The sequence below is a fragment of the Trachemys scripta genome, chromosome 5, assembly GCF_013100865.1.
Source record: "Trachemys scripta elegans isolate TJP31775 chromosome 5, CAS_Tse_1.0, whole genome shotgun sequence".
NCBI classification, from domain to species: Eukaryota; Metazoa; Chordata; order Testudines; family Emydidae; genus Trachemys; species Trachemys scripta.
In genome coordinates this window covers 79,892,820-79,914,499 of record NC_048302.1, presented here as the reverse complement: position 1 = coordinate 79,914,499, position 21,680 = coordinate 79,892,820, and the positions used below count along the sequence as shown (strand labels likewise).

Here is a 21,680-nt window from a genome sequence, read left to right as displayed (position 1 = left end):
ACATTTATTTTGATTATGGGGTGTTAACATATCTTTGGGGGGGGGGGGGAATGTTTTGCTATGGTGATATGACAACACCTCCTGAATAAAAACTTTGATTTGTCGACAACATTCCTGTATTCTTCCTTACTTTGGGGGAGGGATAGCTCAGTGGTTTGAGCATTGGCCTGCTACACCCAGGGTTGTGAGTTCAATCCTTGAGGGGGCCACTTGGGGATCTGGGGCAAAATCAGTACTTGGTCCTGCTAGTGAAGGCAGGGGGCTGGACTTGATGACCTTTCAAGGTCCCTTCCAGTTCTAGGAGATGGGATATCTCATTAATTCTATTCTATGATAAAAATGAAGAAAATGTCTAAAAAAGCAAAACCAATTCTTCCATTTCTGAGATCAATCACTTTTTCGAGCTTTGATGATCAGCTTCCTGTTGCATGCTATGACTTCTCTAAGGAAGAAGCTAGCATTAAATGACAGCTTACACAGACATAGTCCATCAGCTCACATACACTGTGGACCACTGGCTTACCACAATTACTATGTTCTTGTGTACTGTATGCCTCAGTTCAGTATAGTTGGTTTTTCAAACTTTGCCATAGAAAAATCCTGGAATTAGAGTTCAACTTTTTTTTTTTTTAAATGTGATTGAAGCACTGGGCCATATGTCAAAGCAAATCTACATTTAAAAATACAGTAGTGTTCTGTATTAAACTTTTCATGAGGGGAAAGCTGTTGGAGTCAATTCTCTTATTGAAAAGCTGTGACTGGGCTTCCTAACTCATTTAATTTTACAGGGGGGGGCTTTTCAGTTGACTTTTTGTGCAAGAAAAATTCACGTAAAGTTATAAAGTGTGTATATAGTTTTTATTGTATAATATATATTTTGGTAAAAAATATAGACTTGTATAAAAATTAACGTCTTGGGTGTCTTGTGATATTTGTTCAGAAATGCAGTTCTATGTCAGAGTCCTATGCTAGTGTTTCCCACTGTTATGGGACACCTGGATCCCATTCCTGGACACTTGCTCCCCCAGGCCACCAGGTGTTGATAATTCTGGGCAGGTAGCAACCTCAGAGCTGTGTGGGATTTGCATCACTCTGCAGACACACCTCTGGCTGATTGACTCTTCCTCACCTAATAAGGGCATTCAGACAACTAGTGGGGTGATGCATAATCATCCAGTGACCTGGTTATTTTGTCCATTTAATTTTACGACTAAACCACCTTGTCAAGTTACAGTCCGGTCTCTGACCAAAAGGAATCAACTGGCCTGTGCCTCTCTGCAACCATCTGTCCTTCTTTGTGCCTCAATGCTGGGCCACCCCAGCCACCTTCTCCCACCCACTTCTCATAAACCGCCTCTTCTCTCCTACCTGCTCGTCTTCCTGAACAGCGAGCCTGTTGCCTTCTGATCCCTCACCAAAATGCCCCACTTCCTCTTCCCCCAGCTTGAGCACTCTATCCTCACTGATGTACCCAGCTTTTCCACCGTGCAGCAATGACCGCTTATCTTCTCTGCTAATAATTGTTAGGTAGGGTGAATGACCTATAGCCCATTTGTGGATGGTCCATTATGAAGAGGTTTTTAAGGGCCTCTGATAGGAATACTGTTTAGACAGAAGGTTGGTTGCTGCAATGTGGTCCCCGGTGAAGTGGGCACGTGCTTGTAGATGAAAGTCTGGAAGAAATGTGTGATTCTCAGCAGTCCAACTGAGCTTCTTGGAGGAAAAAAATACAGCAAAACTATATTATTGGCAAAACTTTCCAAATATTATTTTTATCAGAATAATATTTGAGTTATGTAAAGTAAGGAATATCTATAACTGGGAATTTTCCACTTTTTCCATTTTAAAATGATGAAACATTTCATTAAAAAAATTATAGACAAATAAAATTGCTCTGGACCAGAGACCAAATAATGCTAAATTTCAAGTTAGCATTAATTTTTATGATCAAGTAATAAGCTCCTGCAATTAGGAGTTGGTATGTGAAATGCTGACACAACCTGAATTATAGTGGTATGAATGTGGCACTATAAATAAATCAGCTGAATGAAGGAAGTCTCAGGAGAGCAGTGGAATGTCTTTCTTTGCTTAAATATACCTCTGCATTCATGAAGAACACACAGTAACATTTTGTGCAGGTTTCTCCCTTTGACAGTGTGTCTTTGTTCACTCTCCAAAGGTGATGTCAAATATGTCAGTGAAAAAATAATAAACTTCCTCGTTTGCATTTTTTATTTTACTTAACTGATAGGCTCCGAGGGAGCCTTGTAAGTCCTGAATAGCCTAGTGCTGTTACTTGTAATGCAATGTGTTTGGAGAGTAGAGGATCACTCAGAGCAGTTAGTGTTGGTTAAATAAACAAATGGGACCTGTCACTGCTGTCTGTATAAATTCAAACAGGGGAGTATGTGTAAACTTTTGATAATGAAACCTACACATCTGATCAAATAGGACATCTCAGAATTTCCTTGACTTGTTCCTGATGTACAGGTCTATTTTCCAAATACAGTGATTTCTTTCAGGATGTGTTGCTTCTAGAAACAATTAAGGTTCTATCCTGATAGCTAGGATTACTTGTATAGTAAGAATTTTTCACACTGATAAAGAATTTGAATTCAACGTCTCTTCTGCCATTGGTGAGCTTGGGTAGCTCCATGGAGACTACTGTGAGTTACACACATTTATCAATAGCAGAGATTAGTGGATATTTGTTCTAACTGAATGTTGTTTAAAACTATGTGACCATGTTGAAAAACAGAAAACAAGAATGTTTAAAAATGGTAGAACAAAGTAAGCAGGATGTCTGAAATTCATCCATTGTGTGGAGGGCAGCACATTGCCCTCTTTGTTACTTAAGGATCAGAGGGGAGATGCACCAGGGTCAACAGGCTGAGCATGTCTGCCTACTTACTGCAAGCCACAAAAGTAGTCTCCACACTGGGCCTACAAAGATCAGCACAGAAGGTTGAGGGTGACAGTGGATAGTTCTGGGGCAAGCCCAGGGCAATGATTCAACATTGACATAGATCAATTTGCCTCAATACCAAAGACAACTTGTGGAGAGGGATGAGGCTGCTGTTGCACCCTAGTAGTTGAGTAGGGATAGCAGCTGCAGAGAGCTAGTAGCCCTGCACTGGTGGCACTTCTCTTACATAGAGCTTGAACACTCAGGTTTTATGTGGGTGGAACATATTTCATCTTAAGTGATTTATAAACTTGATTCTCCTTTCACACCATAGTGGAAGTGAGAACAGAATCATGCTTACTATTCTTTATTTCTATTCACTCATGTTATGGAAAAGTCCAGCACGGAATGAAGACCAGATAGAGCTGTGCTATTTAACTTCAACAGCTGGACAGCTATTTGTCATCTAATAAAGTCACACATTCACAAATTATGTCCTAATGTAGCATCTCCGTGTTTACTTTGTCTAGTTGTACTGTTGTGACTCATCATCATTATGTAGAACTGTAATGTTTGACATGATGGCATATTATGTAAGAACTTCATCTTTTCTCCCTTCACGCTGGCTGCTGGGAAAGGGGCTTCCCTTTTTCTCTTGTTCCCCATTACTGCCTCGTGGGAGAAAAGAAGGACATTTCCTCTCTCTCATCTCCCCTTAGCCTGGGAAACACCCTTACCTCTAGAGGGACTCCTGTCACTTAAGAGCCAACAGAGTGCCATTAAGACAGAGGGTCTTGGAGAAAGACATGTAAGAGCCCCAGTGAGCCTCCTGCAGTTTGTGGAGAGTGAGTTAAGGTTGTAGTACCTTGTCTTTACACTATAACAGTCATTTGATAGTGAGCAAAATTGTTTTGATGGCAATCTTCTTGTTTTATATGTTCATAACTTTCCAAAAGAATTCACCTTCTGGGCTGAAATTTTTGCTGTTTGGTCTTTGAACAAATGGGAATATCCATGATAGAAAATTTTGACTTTTTTGGGCAAAAATCTAAAACCAAAGTAGTTCAATTTCTAAACACCACTGTGGTGCTTCACTGAAGATGTAGTTTAGGTAATTCATACTCCCATTCTTCTGTACTGACAAAGGTCCCTGATCAGTCTATCTTTCCCATGATGCAGCATGGTTTCCCCTCTTTGTGAGGCCTGGAAATACATCATGGGAGTACTATGGCCATGGTGCATCATGGGAAATAAGTCCGTCTGGGAAGCCCAGCCCAGAAGAGAATGGGGACATGAAGCATTAGAACTAGAATTTCCATGAGGCACTGAGATGGCATATCTGAATTGATATATTTGTTTACAGCCAAAATATTTGATTTTCCAATGAAAGCTGGAAACTTTTCAGTTCTCAGACATTTTTTGGTGAAAAATTGAAATAATTGTGGAAAGCAGATATTTTTGCCAAAAAAATAGTTTAATAGAAAACTCAATTTCCCATCAAATATAGTTTCAATGGAAAATTTTAACCAACCCTAGTATATGGTGTAGTTTGAAAAATATTGATTGGTTAATATGTAGCTCTGATGTAGCACTTTTCATCATAAAAGTAAAGTTATGAACTATACTGAAAGCTATGTTAACTGTGTGTTTCTTCTTATAGAGAGATAAGGCATGTATGTGTGCATTTTTTTAATTTCAAACCTAAGTGTGTCTCTATTAAGTGCATCTTTGAATGTATTTTAGTAAACCTCAGTTAGCCTTAAAGAATTAATGACTTAAGTTCATGTATAAGAGTGCTTGTCTATGTATATTAGTAGTTTAATGACTAATGTGTGTCATTAGTGGCTTAACTCCTAAATATTCAATGCTCTTTAGCATTCGAGGAGGCTTAAATGCGTATGCCCCCTAAAGCATAGGAAGCTTAACTGGTTGGTCCCCCATAAGGATTTTTTCCTCCCTTGTTTTTTGTTTTTTTTTTTTTTTAAATCCAAAAAACAGTGGCCAACTAGATCCATGTGTGGCAGAGACTCCCCATATGTGGCTCTTCCCTGGTCTTTGCAGAAATGTGAGAGAGGATAGCTGCTTTTGTAGCACCATTCCGCTGTTCCTGAGACCCTACAAAGGAGATCTGAGACCAGCAGATGAAGCACAAATTGTATTTCCTTTGCTAAAAGCTTCTCCAGGCTGTAAATGCTGTTGAGCTAACATGGCTGATGAGCCCTTTTTCGTTTCCTGTCTTTATCTGTCACCTTACCATTGTACCACCACTCTTTTCATGTAATAAGTAGATTGTAGATAGAACTGTTGATTAGTGAGAATGTAAACAAATCAGATTACCATCAAGGCAATATATGAAATACAACAGTAAAACCATTTTGTAATTATTTGGGCCTTTTCAATGCCTAGCTTTGGCATTCTCAATAATCGTTCAAAGCAGGACAGGCATGCAATACGGATAACTTAATTTGCTACTGGAAGTCTGACTTTCCCATTTCCTTATAGGTCCTGAATCATGATGTCAGATTTTTGCATAAAGGCTCCATATCGAAGTATTAACCTCAGTAGCTCACAGGGCCAGTTCCAACCTGACATAGTGCTCCCTATGATTTGAGGCATATGTTCCAAACCCATGCTCACATACCTCATATCAAGGGATGTCATTCATTTGGGTTGTGTGGTTTCCTAAATTCCACACACATTTGGTGTCCTGTCCTTTCTATATCTGAAAATTGTTTACATCAGGAATTAAAAAAAATGAAACTGAGGTTACAGAAAGAGTGAACTACACTAAATGAGTGAATTGCCACCATAATTGGTTTCCTGTGAAAATTTACTTGTCTGTCTGTCCCCTCTCTCCCTTCCTTATTTTGGATGTTTGTCACACATTGTGTTCCAGATTTTGCCGTTAGCAGGGTTAGAGGTATGCAAACTGTTGATTGTCATTCTTTGCTGCAGTGATGTTAAATTAACTGGGCAGACTTTAAAATGTGAATGTAAAAGTTATTTCAAGCAATAATTTAAATTTTAAATGTGCAAAAAGTAGCTATAATAAGTCAAGAGTCAACAGCAGCATAGAGGAGAGAGACAAAAAAGATAATTTGAGATGATAGGCAATGTGAGTGATAAAGGAGGTAATAGGAGTAAAATAAGGGAGGAGAGGAAGCCCAAGACAGAGAAAGGGAAAATGCAGAAGAGGTATAGGAAGAGAGACCCCCACCTCTTAGCAAGGAAACACTGCCTCAAAAGCAGGCATATTCAGGGGGCCAGATCCTCAGCCCCAATACACTCAGTCTTGGTGCCCAGCTGGGGATTTGCCCAGTGTAGCCAGTTCTGCATGGGCCCACTCCCACTGCCCTGAGTATACGGAACTTGCTAGAGGGAGGAGGCATTCTCCTCAGCTACTGCAGTGAGTCTTTGCTAAGTAAGAGCTGTCTGGACTGGCTACCAGCAGTTCTATGGATCAGGGAACCCAGAGATGGAGTAAAGTCACCTGTGATTCCCCCTGCCCACCAGGTCCTGGATTTGAAGATCTAGACGAGTAACTGGAATATTGCAGCAACAACTGAGGCCCAAATTAACTTGGCACAAATAGGACTCGAACGGATAAAAGAAATTAACACTCAGTGGTGAAGTGGGAAGACAGAACAATGAAAAAAGAAAAGATAAGGGAGAGTCACATGAAGGGTCGGACTTTCCAAAGTGCTCAGTGTTGGCCCTGACACTGCTCCCATTGAAGTCAATAGCTCCCATTCACTTAAATGGGAGCCACATTAAGCCAGTGCTGAGTGCTTCTGAAAATCCAAGACTGTAGTGGGGGGAGGAAACCCAGAAGCCTGCCTCTGCTATAGGAACTCAAAATCGGAGCCAAATTTATCTACTTATGAATCATAGACTTTAAGGTCAGAAGGGACCATTATGATCGTCTAGTCTGACCTCCTGCACAACGCAGGCCACAGAATCTCACCTGTACACTGCTGTATCAAACCCCTAACCTATGTCTGAGCTATTGAAGTCCTCAAATTGTGGTTTAAAGACTTCAAGATGCAGAGAATCCTCCAGCAAGTAACCTGTGCCCCACGCTGCAGAGGAAGGCAACTTCTCCCCCACCCCTCCGGGCTTCTGCCAATCTGCCCTGGAGGAAGATTCCTTCCTGACCCCAAATATGGAGATCAGCTAAACCCTGAGCATGTGGGCAAGACTCACCAGCAAGACACCCAGGAAAGAATTCTCTGTAGTAACTCAGATCCCACCCACATTCTCTCTTGAAATGTCTAATATTAGTGCATATATAGCATTTTGCACTAATGGCTTTGCATGGAGGGAATTAGATTCAGGCAGGTGTTCAAATTAATTCATTGGTAGAACTGGGACTCTAATTCATAATTCCATGTGCTGTCAAGGAAATATAAATATTTGAAAAAAATGTCAGTAGCTGCCCAGTTTTCTTTTTTATTGTGAATTGTATTAAAAAGCTCTAAATCGACTACTGGGTGAAATTCTGGGTAGTGGTTATTCTGTATGAAGTCCTAAATGGCCTAGGCTCAAACCTCTTAGGTATCATCTCTGAGTTATATGATCTGGGCTCATTGGAACCCTAAAACTTGATGCCATATGAAGCTTGTGTATGTTAGTGGGAGAGCTTTCTATGTAGTGGGCCTGCATATCTGGAATTCACTCCCTGCAGACACAGGATAAGCACAAGTCCGGTAGCTTAGAAACAGTTGCACGATTCACTGCTTTAGTGAGGACTTTCCAGTTGATTAAATGCTAGTTTCCTTTGTTATGTTCACAGTAGACACACAGAGAAGTTAGGTTAAAGACACAGAATACCGTCTCTGGAAGGCTGTAGTGGGACACTGCACACAGAACCCAAGAACAGAGAGACAAAGCAAGGCTGCTCTCTAAAACAGATACACAACTCACCCCATCTTTGTATGGGCTATTTGGCTGCATACTGATTGCTGCTAGGCTGACCCAGATCACACAGAGCCCCCCGCTGGGGAAAACAGAACCCGGAAATACCCCTGGAATTTAAAGTGACAGTCTACAATTGTAAGAGTTTTCAATATAACCTATCCTAGCTGATTGGTAAAGCTTCAGGGAGAAGGTCAGCACGTTATTTGATCTCTTACAGAGATCTTGAAGGACTCTTACACTGCTTAAAATTTCCATGGTGACAGGTGCCTAATAAATGCTTGTGAAAGGAAGTGATCAGAAATTCAAGAAATGTTTGACAAACATAATAGTTGGGAATGGGTGTATCAAATAAAGTAAAACACAAGCTGACCTAAACCTTCAGCCAGAACTCTAATGGCACCCAAATAGGACCTTTTTCAGGTTCAATAGTTTGGATATATTTGTTTTTGATTTGTTTTCTTATTTTTGTTTTCACAAACCTTTGTACTTCCAGGTTCCAGTTAGAACCGGAAGCAGAAGTGCCAGTCTTTGGAACTTCAGACTTTCAAACTTAGCCTGTTACTAATAATTATGCAAACTTGGCCAAAAAATTAACTTGGGCTGGACAAATGTTTCTGGTGGAAATCTGTGCCCACCTGAATAAGCCCTGTCAGATCCTAACCAAACATTTAACATGACAGTGCAGGTTTGAGTAGCCTTGGAATCAGCTGGCAGAACTACTTGTTGCAAGCTATTTATTTATTGAGGTTTTGGCCTTTTGTTTGTTTATGAATTATCTGGGAATCATAACTTGAACAAACTTGGTTTTTATTGATAATTGTTCTAACAAAATATAAATATAAAATAACAAAATATAAAATAAATATAAAAATATATTTAAAGAATATATGTCTATTGGATTGTCACAAACTAGTGAATGTTTAAGTACAGTCGGTATTTTGAATTCGATATGCTTGACTGGTCAGCTAAGTCACACAATGTAGTTCTTTGAGCGGTTGCAGATATGTATTCTGCTCAGGTGTGCATGTGCCTGGCACACCGCAGCGGGAGATTTTTGCCTAGCAGTTCCTTTAGTATCAGTGCTCACTCCCTGTGGTTCTAGACTTTCCGTGGCTACATAAGGGCAGCATTGCCCCAACTCTCTTCAGTTCCTTCTCACCACTCTCAGCAGGAGTCGGAGCATTCTGTGTGTTGATTGACCTCAGAGTGTTTTTCTCAGTTACAGTACTCTGGGAATTTATTGTATATAGCAGGCATGGCCAAACTGTGGCTCCTGAGCCTTGCAGTTAAAGTACAGCGGGGGGGCGGGGGAAGCTTGGGGCTTCTGCCCTGCGGTGGGCTGTTGGGACTAGGGACTTCTGCCCTGCGGTGGGCTGTTGGGACTAGGGACTTCTGCCCTGCGGTGGCATGGTGGGATTAGGGGCTTCTTCCCTGAAGAGAGGGGGGGGGGGCGTAAGGGCTTTAGTCTCATGCCCCGGCAGGTGCCAGCTCATGGGGCAGGTTGTGCATTTCTTGCGTCTCTCGGACTTCTGAAGATTATTGTATGCAGCTCGGAGGGTCAGTAAGTTTGGCCACTTCTGGTATCTAATTCATTGTATCAAGTATCAGAGGGGTAGCTGTGTTAGTCTGAATCTGTAAAAAGCAACAGAGGGTCCTGTGGCACTTTTAAGACTAACAGAAGTATAGGGAGCATAAGCTTTCGTGGGTAAGAACCTCACTTCTTCAGATGCAAGTAAGGGAAATCTCCAGAGGCAGGTATAAATCAGTATGGAGATAACGAGGTTAGTTCAATCAGGGAGGGTGAGGTGCTCTGCTAGCAGTTGAGGTGTGAACACCAAGGGAGGAGAAACTGCTTCTGTAGTTGGATAGCCATTCACAGTCTTTGTTTAATCCTGATCTGAGGGTGTCAAATTTGCAAATGAACTGGAGCTCAGCAGTTTCTCTTTGGAGTCAGGTCCTGAAGTTTTTTTGCTGTAAGATGGCTACCTTTACATCTGCTATTGTGTGGCCAGGGAGGTTGAAGTGTTCTCCTACAGGTTTTTGTATATTGCCATTCCTGATATCTGACTTGTGTCCATTTATCCTCTTGCGTAGTGACTGTCCAGTTTGGCCAATGTACATAGCAGAGGGGCATTGCTGGCATATGATGGCATATATAACATTGGTGGACGTGCAGGTGAATGAGCCGGTGATGTTGTAGCTGATCTGGTTAGGTCCTGTGATGGTGTTGCTGGTGTAGATATGTGGGCAGAGTTGGCATCGAGGTTTGTTGCATGAGTTGGTTTCTGAGTTAGAGTTGTTATGGTGCGGTGCATGGTTGCTGGTGAGAATATGCTTAAGGTTGGCAGGTTGTCTGTGGGCGAGGACTGGCCTGCCTCCCAAGGTCTGTGAAAGTGAGGGATCATTGTCCAGGATGGGTTGTAGATCACTGATGATGCGTTGGAGAGGTTTAAGCTGAGGAATGTAGGTGATGGCCAGTGGAGTTCTGTTGGTTTCTTTTTTGGGCCTGTCTTGTAGCAGGAGGCTTCTGGGTACATGTCTGGCTCTGTTGATTTGTTTCTTTATTTCCTTGTGTGGGTATCGTAGTTTTGAGAATGCTTGGTGAAGATCTTGTAGGTGTTGGTCTCTGTCTGATGGGTTGGAGCAGATGCGATTGTACCTCAGTGCTTGGCTGTAGATGATGGATCGTGTAGTGTGACTGGGATGGAAGCTGGAGGCATGAAGGTAGGCGTAGCGGTCGGTGGGTTTTCGGTATAGGGTGGTGTTAATGTGGCCATCGCTTATTTGTAAGGTGGTGTCTAGGAAGTGGGCCTCCCGTGTAGATTGGTCCAGGCTGAGGTTGATGGTGGGGTGGAAGCTGTTGAAGTCATGGTGGAATTCTTCCAGGGTCTCCTTCCCATGGGTCCAGATGATGAAGATGTCATCAATATAGCGTAGGTAGAGAAGGGGCATGAGTGGACGAGAGCTGAGGAAGTGTTGTTTCCGGTCAGCCATAAAAATGTTGGCATATTGTGGGGCCATGCGGGTGCCCATAGCGGTGCCACTGGTCTGGAGGTATATATTGTCACCAAATTTGAAATAATTGTGCATGAGGATAAAGTCACAGAGCTCAGCAATAAGTTGTGCTGTCATCATCATCAAGGATACTGTTCCTGACAGCTTGTATTCCATCTGTGTGTGGGATGTTTGTGTAGAGAGCCGTATTGTGTGCCAAATGAGGCTGATTGTTTGCTCCCTCGGGGATGGTGCCTCCATTCACACTGGATGACTTCTAGGGCTCCTTGAGATCTAGTTCAGGGACTTCTTCCTCTTCCCCCTCACCTTTGAAGCACCGTTCTCAAGCCTCAGATCACCATTGGTACCGGGATCAGCACCGTTCCTGCAGTAGGGATTGCAGTCTGTAAGAGGTCGGACTCACCCCTGCGGCACCTCCTGCTGGTTATCCTGGGAATTAGCTCAATCCAGCCCAGAGCACCTTCTGCAGGCCGGTGATCCACCTTGTCACTACTGGCTCCCATGGCCCTCCCAGGACCCTGGTGTCCCTTGCTCTGGGTGCTGTCCCCTAGCAGTACCCACACATGCTGGGTCTCCCCTCCCAGGGGAACCCCCACCCACTAACCCCACCTCGCCTCAGTGTAAGGCTACTGCCAGTCACCATCTAGCCCCACTCCCTGGGGCAGACTGCAGTATCAGCCACTCATCACAGGCAAGGTTGGGTTTGGACCTGCTGCCTTGGCCTACCTCTGGGCTGCCCTCTGCAACCCCGAGTACCTTTGGCCCAATACGAGGCTGGAGCTCCTCACTCCTCTGCCTTTCCCCAGCCCTGCTCCACTCAGGTACTCTGTGCTCCCTGCAGCCAGGCCCTTCTCTCTCTGAGTGCAGAGAGAAACTGAGTCTGCACTCCTGGCTCCCTGCCTTTATAGGGCCAGCTGAGTCTGTTTGGGGCATGGCCCCAGCTGCAGCCACTTCCACCAATCAGCTCAGCCAAAAAGCTGCTTTCTCCAGCCACAGCCCCCTCCCAGGGCTGTTTTTAACCCCTCTGGACCAGAGCAGGGTTACCACCCCACTACACAGTCCCTACCCTAGTACCTACCGCCCACCAATGCCTTATTCCTGTTTCCACTGGTCTCCTTGGGATGTACTTCAGACTGGAAGATCCTGCTCTTTGACACAGTCCAGGCTAAGATCACTGATTTTAGCTGCATTTTCTATTCCTGAGCCACCTCTACTACAGATGCAGTCTGAAGTCATTCTTCCTAAGCTGGTCCAGACTGACCATCTTCTGCAAGAATCTGCCCCTTACAGCAACCTTCACATTCTCCTCCTCCTTCCTCTCCAGATGACCCTCTGGAATACCAGACTCTTTCTCACCAATGCCTGAGGACTTTTTGATAACAGAATCTTGTCAGGCTTCTGGTTTCCATCTTGGGGATTCAGACTGAGTTCATACAAGAGAACATAGATTTCTGGATATTCTCCAGTCCTTGGCTTCAATAAATAAAGCCCTGTTGGAGTATGCTATGTCCCTTTGGAATACCCCAGCTTCATTACCACCTACAGCTAACTGTTCTGAAAAGCGATATGTCCCCAGGAATGACTTCAAGTGATTTTACTCCCATCCAGTTCCTAACCCACTTGTGTTGACAACAGTAAATGAAATGTCACAACACAGGAGATATAAGTCCATCTCTAAGGACAAAGAATACAAGAAACTGGACTTGATGGAGAGGAAAATGTATGTGACTTCATCTTTGCAAATGCGCATTGCAAATCAGCAGGCGCTGGTATCCAAATATGACTTCATTAATTGGGATGCAAAGTCTGAATTCACAGAGGAGTTGCCAGAAGCCTCCAGGATGAGTTTAAGACTTTAATTGCAGAGGGCCATCTGGTGGCCAAGACTTCATTGCAGTCAGCTCTGGATGTGGAGAATGCTTCATCCAGTATTATGACATTAGCTGTGACCATGAGGAGGGCCTTGTGGCTGCAGAATTCCAGCATAGCTCCCGATGTTCAGTAGAATATAGAGGACTTATTTTTTGACAATTGCTTTTTGTTTTCGGAAAAGACTAATACAACTTTAGGTTCCTTTAAGAACTCATGGACTACTTTGCGTTCCTTGAGTGTTTGTATACCAGTCACAAAGAGGCTTCGCTATGTGGGTTGTCAGCAGCAGCAATATCACTTGCAGTGGTTTTTCTGCCAGTCATCCTTTCCTGTGAGATAGAAAGATTTTTACAGGTCAGGTCATAAATCACATAAGAGCAGATCTTCTGGGTTCAATTTCAGCCAACCAGCTCCTCATCCTCCAGCGTCCAGCAAGTAGCCATTTTGACTTGCATGGTCAGGGAAGTGTTCTAGTTGTAACCTCCCTGTCTGTGTCTCCTCAGTTTGGGGACAGGCTCTCTCACTTTTACTGTGCTGGGGGTACAGTCACCACAGACAAATGGATCCTAAGCACCATGAGATCAAGTTATGGCACACAGTTCCTGTGCATCCCCTTCCCTACCCTTTCCCTCTTCTGGGACCCCTCTTACAAAACAGTGCTCCTTCAGCAGGTCCAGACTCTGCTTGTGCTTGGAGCTACAGAGGAGGTTCCCTAGAGCATAGGAAAAGTGATTCTATTCTGGGTATTTCCTGGTCCCCAAATCTAAAGGTGGGATGAGACCTATCCTCAGTCTCCACAATCTTCATAGATAAATCAGATACATGAGGTTCCATATGATCACCCTAGCAACTATCCTTCCCATGTTGAACCCAGTGACTGGTTTGCTGCCCTAGACCTTCAGGATGCTTATTTCCACCTGGCTATCTTCCAAGCCACAGGAGTTTTCTGAGATTTGTTGTGGCAGATCAGCACTATGAGTTCACTATGCTCCCCTTCAGTCTGGCCTTGGTACCTCATGTTTTTACAAAATGCCTAGCTCTCATGTCAGCTTACCTCAGAAAAAGTGGTATTCATGTTTTCCTACGGATGATTGGTTAGTGAGAAGCAAGTCCAGAGAGCAAGACATCTCCCATGTCCAATTCACACCATCTCTTTTATCATCTGGGTCTCATATTGAACAGAGAAAAGAAGAAATTAACACCAACTCAAGAAATCAAATTTATTGGGGCCCTACTACTTTACCAGTTTAAGAGCGTTTCTGCTGAACTAATGATTTCAAACACTTCAGCACGTATTTCTGGCACTACAATCTCAACCTTCAACTACAGTCTGAGTATGCCTAAAGCTACTAGGTGATATGGCTGCATGCACTTATGTTGTCCAGCATGCAAGGCTACACCTTTGCCCTCTTCAAGTGTGGTTGAAGTTTGTCTATCACCTGAGTTGTCATTTGCTGGACAGTCTTGTCTGAGTGCCTACGGAGACCCTGGACTCCTTTCAGTGTTGGACAATTGAGAGCAATATATGCCAGGGTCTTCCCTGTACACATTCACAACCAACCAGGACTGTTGTCACTGATGTCTCCTCAATAGCACATCTAGGGGTTTGTGGTCAGAACAGGAAGCTTTCCTCCATATCAATGCCTGGGAGTTCTAAGCCATTTACAATCCCCGCTGAGCCTTTTTGGAATAACATGGGGGCAGGGTGGTTCATATATGTTCATAATGTATTATGTGAACAAGCCTGCTCCAACCAGCCGTGTCAGGAGGCAATAAAGTTGTGCAATTCTGCAGCAAGGAGAGTATCACCTCCCACAGTCACTCACTTAACTGGGGTCCTGTTCCAATGGACAGATCACTTCATCCGGAATTTCTTCCAGAATCATGAGTGGTCTTTGAAGTCCAGTGTGCTCAGGTACATCTTCGCTGAATAGGGCATTTTGACTGTTGATCCCTTTGCAATGAGAGAGAATAATAAGTGTTATCAATTTTGCTATTGAGCGGGTCTCAGTTCAGGCTCCTTAGCTAACTCTTTCCACGTCAAATGGAGATCAACTCTGGTGTATGCCTGCCCTCCAATCCCAGTCATCCCACAGGTCATTCTCAAAATGAGGTTAGATCATATCAAACTGATTCTCATTGCTACAGCTTGGCTAAGGCAATGTTTGTTCTCTCTGACCTTCTCAGTCCGTCAGTTTGACCTCCCATATCGCTTTTCCTCTTCATTCCAACCTACTAACTCAGCACCAGGGTGAAGTTTTGCATCCAGCACTCTACATCTCACGATATGGATGCTACATCGCTAAACGAGGAAGAACAGTGTTCAAAGTTGTTCGACAAGTGTTGCTTAACAGCAGGAAGTCCTCTAGTAGGATGACTTATTTGACCAAGTAGAAACATTTTTTAGTTTAGTTACTTGCTCAGGGAATTCAACTAATGCTGGCCTGTATTCAGGACATTTTGTAGTACCTGCATCTTCAGACTTCTGATCTCTCACTCAGCGCATTGAAGATTCACTTGACAGCAACCATGGTGGTGAGGTTTCTAAGGAGAATCAATTGTCTCTACCTGACTCTGTAAGAACAAATTCTTTTGCTGGACCTTAATAGTGTCCTGGATGCCCTCATGGGTCCTTCGTTTGAGCCCTTGGCAACCTGTTCTCTGTCCCTCCTGTGCCAGAAGACAGCCTTTCTTGTAGCTATAACATCTGTATGTGAGCTGCATGCCTTAATAGCAGGGCCATTGGTGTACAGTTTTTCAAGGACAATGTAGCCAAACAGCCATATCCAAAATTTTTATCAAAAGTGGTTTTGCAGTTTCTTGTTAACAAATGATATATCAGTTTTCTTTCCTAAACTGCACTCTCAATGTGGATGAACAGTGACTTCTCACCTTGGATGTGAGTTGATTATGGGCATATTATCTGGAATGAACTAAGCCTTTTTGGGTATTGCCTTGTCTGCTCATCTCCTGTGCAGATTGGGTGAGGTGTGAGGGGTGAGGCGGTCTCTGTGCAAATGATTTCCAAGTGGATAACTTCATTACATCAGCATATGAAGTAGTTCAGACCATGCCCCCACAGATTGTGGGCTCATTTGATGATGATAATAGCATTCCTCAGTGATTTTTCAGTATTGGACATTTGCAGGGCTGCTATCTGTTTTTCTATATGTACTTTTACCAGACACTGTGATTACCACTGTATCTAGGCCAGATGCAAACTTTGAGAAGGCAGCCATACTTTGAGCAGATTCTGAGCTGCATCTTCTATGAGTACTGCTTGTGAGTCACCTAAGTGGAATACACTTCTGCACCCACTCAAAGAAAAGACAGTTACTACACTGAGATGTGGGTGCAGATGTTTATTCCACAACCCATCCTCCATTCCCTCTGCTATGGGGTCTCTACTCCTGATGTTTGTGAAATAACCGAGGGAGAATCAGGCAACATTGCTCTTAAATAATCAGGTGGGTGGGATGGGGCTAGAGCCACAGGTTGTGAGCGCTGCCCCTACAGGTACTGCTAGGCAAAATTTTCCAGCTTCTATGTACGGGGTGTGCGCGTGCGCACACACACACACGTGAGTGGAATACACATCTGCATCCACAGCTGGAAGAACAGTTACGGTACAGGTAAGTCACTGTCTTTTCCCATCCCCTAATTAGCTTGGACTAATCTTTGTGAAGAGAAGTAGTACCTGAAGAAATCATTCGGACACTGAGTCTGTTGAGGAGAGAGCAGAGTGTCACACTGTAGGCAATAAGCAAATATTGGATATTTTAGATCATTTTAAATCTTTCCTTTTCTCCTTTAGCACAAGAATGAATATTATTTTTGGATTTTTTATAAAGACCCTAGAGGGGGGAAAAAAAAAGTCAGATTTATTGGCTGTCTTGAAGATTTCTCATTTAGTTTTCTCTTCTTTGTTTTTTTTTTATCATTATTTATTATTATTCTTTCCACCGGGTGTGTGAGAGAGTGATGTCTATATTTGACAGCCAGACACGCATTTCCAGATCAAATACTCTTATATATAGAAATAAGATAGTTCCCAAGAGTATATTTGTATTTACTCAAATAAAACCTCCTTCCCAAACATTTTTATGAACAAAGTCCAAATATCTGTGGAAAAGCTAATAGGGAAGGATATTTGCATGATTGGATCATATTACAAGTATATCTTCCAACTATCCACGCATCTCTAGTTGTGATGTCATCATGTTGTGAAGACCTCACATTCCAGAAGTCTAACTCTGGATAATAGGTGTTAGACACCTTGCTGCATCTGACCAAGAAGAACACTGTGCTCACCAAGACCACCCTTAGAAACCTGAAGGAGATAATTAGCTGCTTCACCACATCAATGGCTGTCTTCTGGCATATGAAACCTATGGGCTCACAGATCATTGGCTATATGAATAGAATAGAAAATGGTACATACTAACACGCTGGAGATAAATTTTAGTATTCATGGTGTGCTGATCTCATCCCAATATCAACATTCAGAATCTATTTTCAATTAACGTCAAATTTTAGTGACTACCACTAACAATTGGCTGTTTATTTTCACATTTTAAAGTTGAAATGTGCCATTTATTCTATAAATTAAAACTAAAATCTGATGCCTGCATCAGTAATCCCTCTGATTCTGGCATTATGGGAGTGGAATGGTATCTTGCCTTATTTACATCACTGCTGAAGCATATATTTAATTATTTCAACTCATTCCGCCCCCTTCAAATTCCTCATTAGTGTCTTTATGCACCCAGACAAATTACATAATAATTGTGATATCCAGGCCAGCTAATTTCACATCAGATGATAGTAGGCGGTGTTCTACAGTGAACAAGAAGAAAAACTGAGTATTAAAATAAGGCATTGAATGGAAACCAAACAAAACGCCCTGTAGGCAGTGTATGCAGTTAGCCACATATGCATAGATTTTCTGACAATAGTCTTTCCACTTGTATTTTTTTTCAATTTTTTTTTCCTTTTGACTGAGAGCTTAACAACACATCTTCATTTAACATACAGTTCTTTCTCTAAAGCCAGAGCTATATAATCTGTCAGTGCAAACACTATTCATGTTCTGCTGTGTGAAATTACACATACTGATGGCTAACACTTGTAAATTCCTACCTGAAAACATAGTGATAATTCTTTCACTAAGGTGAGATAAACTGATAGCAAAAGTCTGTATGGATTAACATTTCATTAAATCTTTTAATAATCATTCGTATTTATCTAAATGCGGAAGCAAAACATTAAAATACAATAATTCTGGTTTAGCTTTTAATATTTTATATAGAACTTTATATAGTTAGTGAGAGTGCATATATATAAAATTAATCATTTATCAAAAAATAATCAGTGTATTATTCATCTTTGAAATTTATCATGAAAATGTACCAGTCAGACAGAAAATCTGCCCTAGTTACCCTTACTATGAAAATAACGCTAATGAAAGAAGAATAAGGAAAAAAAAACACCTGGAAAATCAGTTTATTCTGTTTTTGTATAGCGTCTACCACAATTGGGCCCTGAAATCAACTGCTTATTGTAATACAAGTAATGAAAATAAATGTAATTTAGTCACCCAACACCATCAGTTTTTTTGCTTTGAGCAAGTGGGTGACTAGTAGTAGTATGTAGTTTGGTGATATGCATATGATAAATTGTGTTTGCCCGCACTCTGCCTACTAATCCATTTCCTTCACGGTTTATTTCAACATCCCCTTGCCACCAGTGTGAGATGGACCCATTTCAGTCTCATGGTGATAAAGCCTTTGTACCACACTACAGTAGACCTTCAAAGATACAAACACCAGAGTGACGGACTGACTGGTCAACCAGACACCATGGGGAACCAGAAGTAACCAATCAGGCAGCAGCAGAGACCAAAAGAAAAGAAAAGCAAATACTGTATTGTGCCTGTATTGTACTTGCCACGATGCAGGGCAGCCACTTGCAGGTAGGAGGTGGTGAATGCTGTTTTCCCCTATCCCTACCCCCTGGCTGGGATGGGGACAAGCTTGCAAGCTCAGAGCCTGGGAAAGAAACTTCCTGAGATGCTACTGAAACTTGGCCTGGAGTGTAAGCTGCTGGCGCCTGAGCCCAAGCTCCCACCTGCATACTGCCCTCTGGAGGAGCAGCTGAGTTTTAAAGGACCACAGCCTGCACCATGCCCCAGGGTGCCTCACTCATAACCCTTGCAGCCAAGGGGCTAGAACCAGCTGCGTAACCCCACCCCCACGCGCTGGGCAGGCACTGCAGAGCTGTGAGCCCCCACTCTGAGCAGTCCGCCCTGAGGAGCATCCCATAACGGCTTGTTCAGAGTCACGAACATTTCAGAATTACGAACAACCTCCATTCCCAAGGTGTCTGTAACTATGAGGTTCTACTGTATCATATATTCTCTCTGTATAGCATGTTTCCGTGTAGTTGCCGCTTATAGAAGAAATCTTCTGGCCATACTGTGCCTAGAAAAGGGAACTAACAAAAGGGTATGTTACTTGACACTGCAAACGGAGGTGATTATTACTACTGATGGTAGCCTTTCCACCAATGGGAAATAGTTTTGTATTAAAACTCTACCCTGTGGGGACTGGAAATGGTCTGTGGGTCTTTCACCTCGAGATTCCCAATTTCAGTCTAGTGGTCCAAGTAAATAATGGCCAAAATTTGCGACCATTAGATGGTGTTTGAAAGGTCTATGTGAAATGAGTCTAGTACCATTAGTTCATTTTCCATTGAATAAATGTCCATATCACAAAAACTACCACCAGAGTTGGCATTAAATGGCATCCCTCTTGTGAGTCTCAGAAGGATGGCCATGGTTGGACTGAGCACTGGACTTAAACTATTCTTTCCCCTCTAGGTCAGTGTTTCCCAAACTTGGGACACTGCTTGTGTAGGGAAAGCCCCTGGCGGGCCGGGCCGGACCAGACCGGACCGGTTTGTTTACCTGCCGCGTCCGTAGGTCCAGCTCATCACAGCTCCCACTGGCCGCGGTTCGCTGCTCCAGGCCAATGGGGGCTGCAGGAAATGGCGTGGGCTGAGAGACGTACTGGCCGCCGCTTCCAGCAGCTCCCATTGGCTTGGAGCGGTGAACCGTGGCCAGTGGGAGCCGCGATTGGCTGAACCTGTGGACGTGGCAGGTAAACAAACCAGCCCGCCAGAGGCTTTCCCTAAATAAGCGGCGTCCCAAGTTTGGGAAACACTGTTCTAACCTAAGAAATAATTTCAGTTTCAACTTCATCTGTGACAGACAGGAGGGCGCCACATGTAATTCTATACAATAGTGAATTAGTTTATTGGCCTTCCTTAACCTTTCTTCATTGTCACAGTGTCATCTTTAGTAGCAAATTACTCAGTGGTAAAATCCAGTAGGAAACAGAGGACTTGGTTTCTAGCTCCCTATTCTCCTAGTTCTGCAACCTTCTAAATATCTAAAACAAACAAAAATAATAATTCATTTAACAGTTAAACCTAACTCATAATGGCAACAGTAAATCCAACGCTTAACATTTTATTAGAACATAAGTTTATTCTATGCTATCTGCTTAGTGTCAACCGTTCTTAACTGGATGATTAGTGAGGGTGCACAGCAAATGTACAAATCAAGGAAACATCTTAACCATCTAAAGGATTTGTTAAGAAACATATGTTGTTATTGGCAAATGAATTTCCAGGAACCTGTGCTTAATAAGCGATACACATAATGAGCTCTGGAGGCAGACAGTGCATTCATAAACCAGGGGTTAAAAGTCTGTGTCTTGGAATCTTGTCCATTAATGGTAATGTTGAGAGACTCTGAAGGCACATCAGTGCTTGATGGTCAAAGATTGGTGGCCTTTTGGGAAACAAGCTAAACAGAGGAGAAAATGGTTCAAACTCCCCAGGATTCCATCTCGAATACAAAGGATTACAAGAAAAATAATAATATACTACCCACATCCAACTTTAAAACTATAGTGTATCGGTTGAGCAACAATATTTTAATAGCCAATAGGTTATTTCTACGATAGCTGCTCAAGTGATTAATATAGTTATAAAAAGAATATGATTTACTGAAGGTTTTTATTCTTATATTTCATACTGATGACTGACTTATTACTTGCTGTATTTATCAAACAGTCACCTCCATGGAATGACAAACAATCCACATCACAGACAGAACTGCATGCTCTCAAATAGTTTTGTAACATAGTTGTTCTGGCTGGTCAAAAATTATTTACAGAAAAGGTGGCAGATGCTTTAGCTCATTAAAAGTGGGGGGAAAAAAAGATTACATTTGAGACACTGAATTAATTTTGTATCTATTGCAGCATTCGAGGAACATTATAAAAAGAATATATTAAAAACAGCTTTAATTATATCATCAAGAGCTGTCCCTAAAGGAAGGAACTGATTCTTTTTCTGTAACCCTTTGTCCTTCCCCCTTTCTTCTGTTTCTTATCCCCATTTGCCATATCACATCCAAATTCAGGTCCTGCTCCCGCAATCAGAGACTCCCAGGCAGTCTCTAATGCTCACACACAGATCCATTTAAGTCAACAGGGCTCCAAACAAGCACAAAGGTCTCCCTGGGTAGATCACAGTGGGAACATGACTGAGACCTTACAATATAAACTTTGGGACATCAAGCCATGTGCCAGATTCTTTACAACCTTCACTTATGTCTGTGCTAAACAAGTGTCACGTTGATGTAAAATGCTACCCAATCAGAATTCTCCACCCACTTTGCACAAGTATAAATGATTGGGTTGATTTTTTAAAAACATATGAAATGGGCCAGATGCACTGCTCTGAAGAATGACGTGCTTAATTTACTCCACAGCATAGGTAAGGAATGAGTTACACAAATACAAACGTTCCAACTCTGCCTGACAAGCCTCAGGCTTAACCTAGAGCAGTGTTTCCCAAACTTGGGACGCCGCTTGTTTAGGGAAAGCCCCTGGAGGGCCGGGCC

At 42.6% G+C, this 21,680-nt stretch overlaps 1 long non-coding RNA gene across 5 annotated transcripts in view; it reads left to right on the top strand.

Annotated features, from left to right (window-relative positions):
* The window catches only part of LOC117878120, a 153,235-nt gene that overhangs the window by 35,467 nt on the left and 96,088 nt on the right, over positions 1–21,680 (top strand). The window lies entirely within an intron of this gene.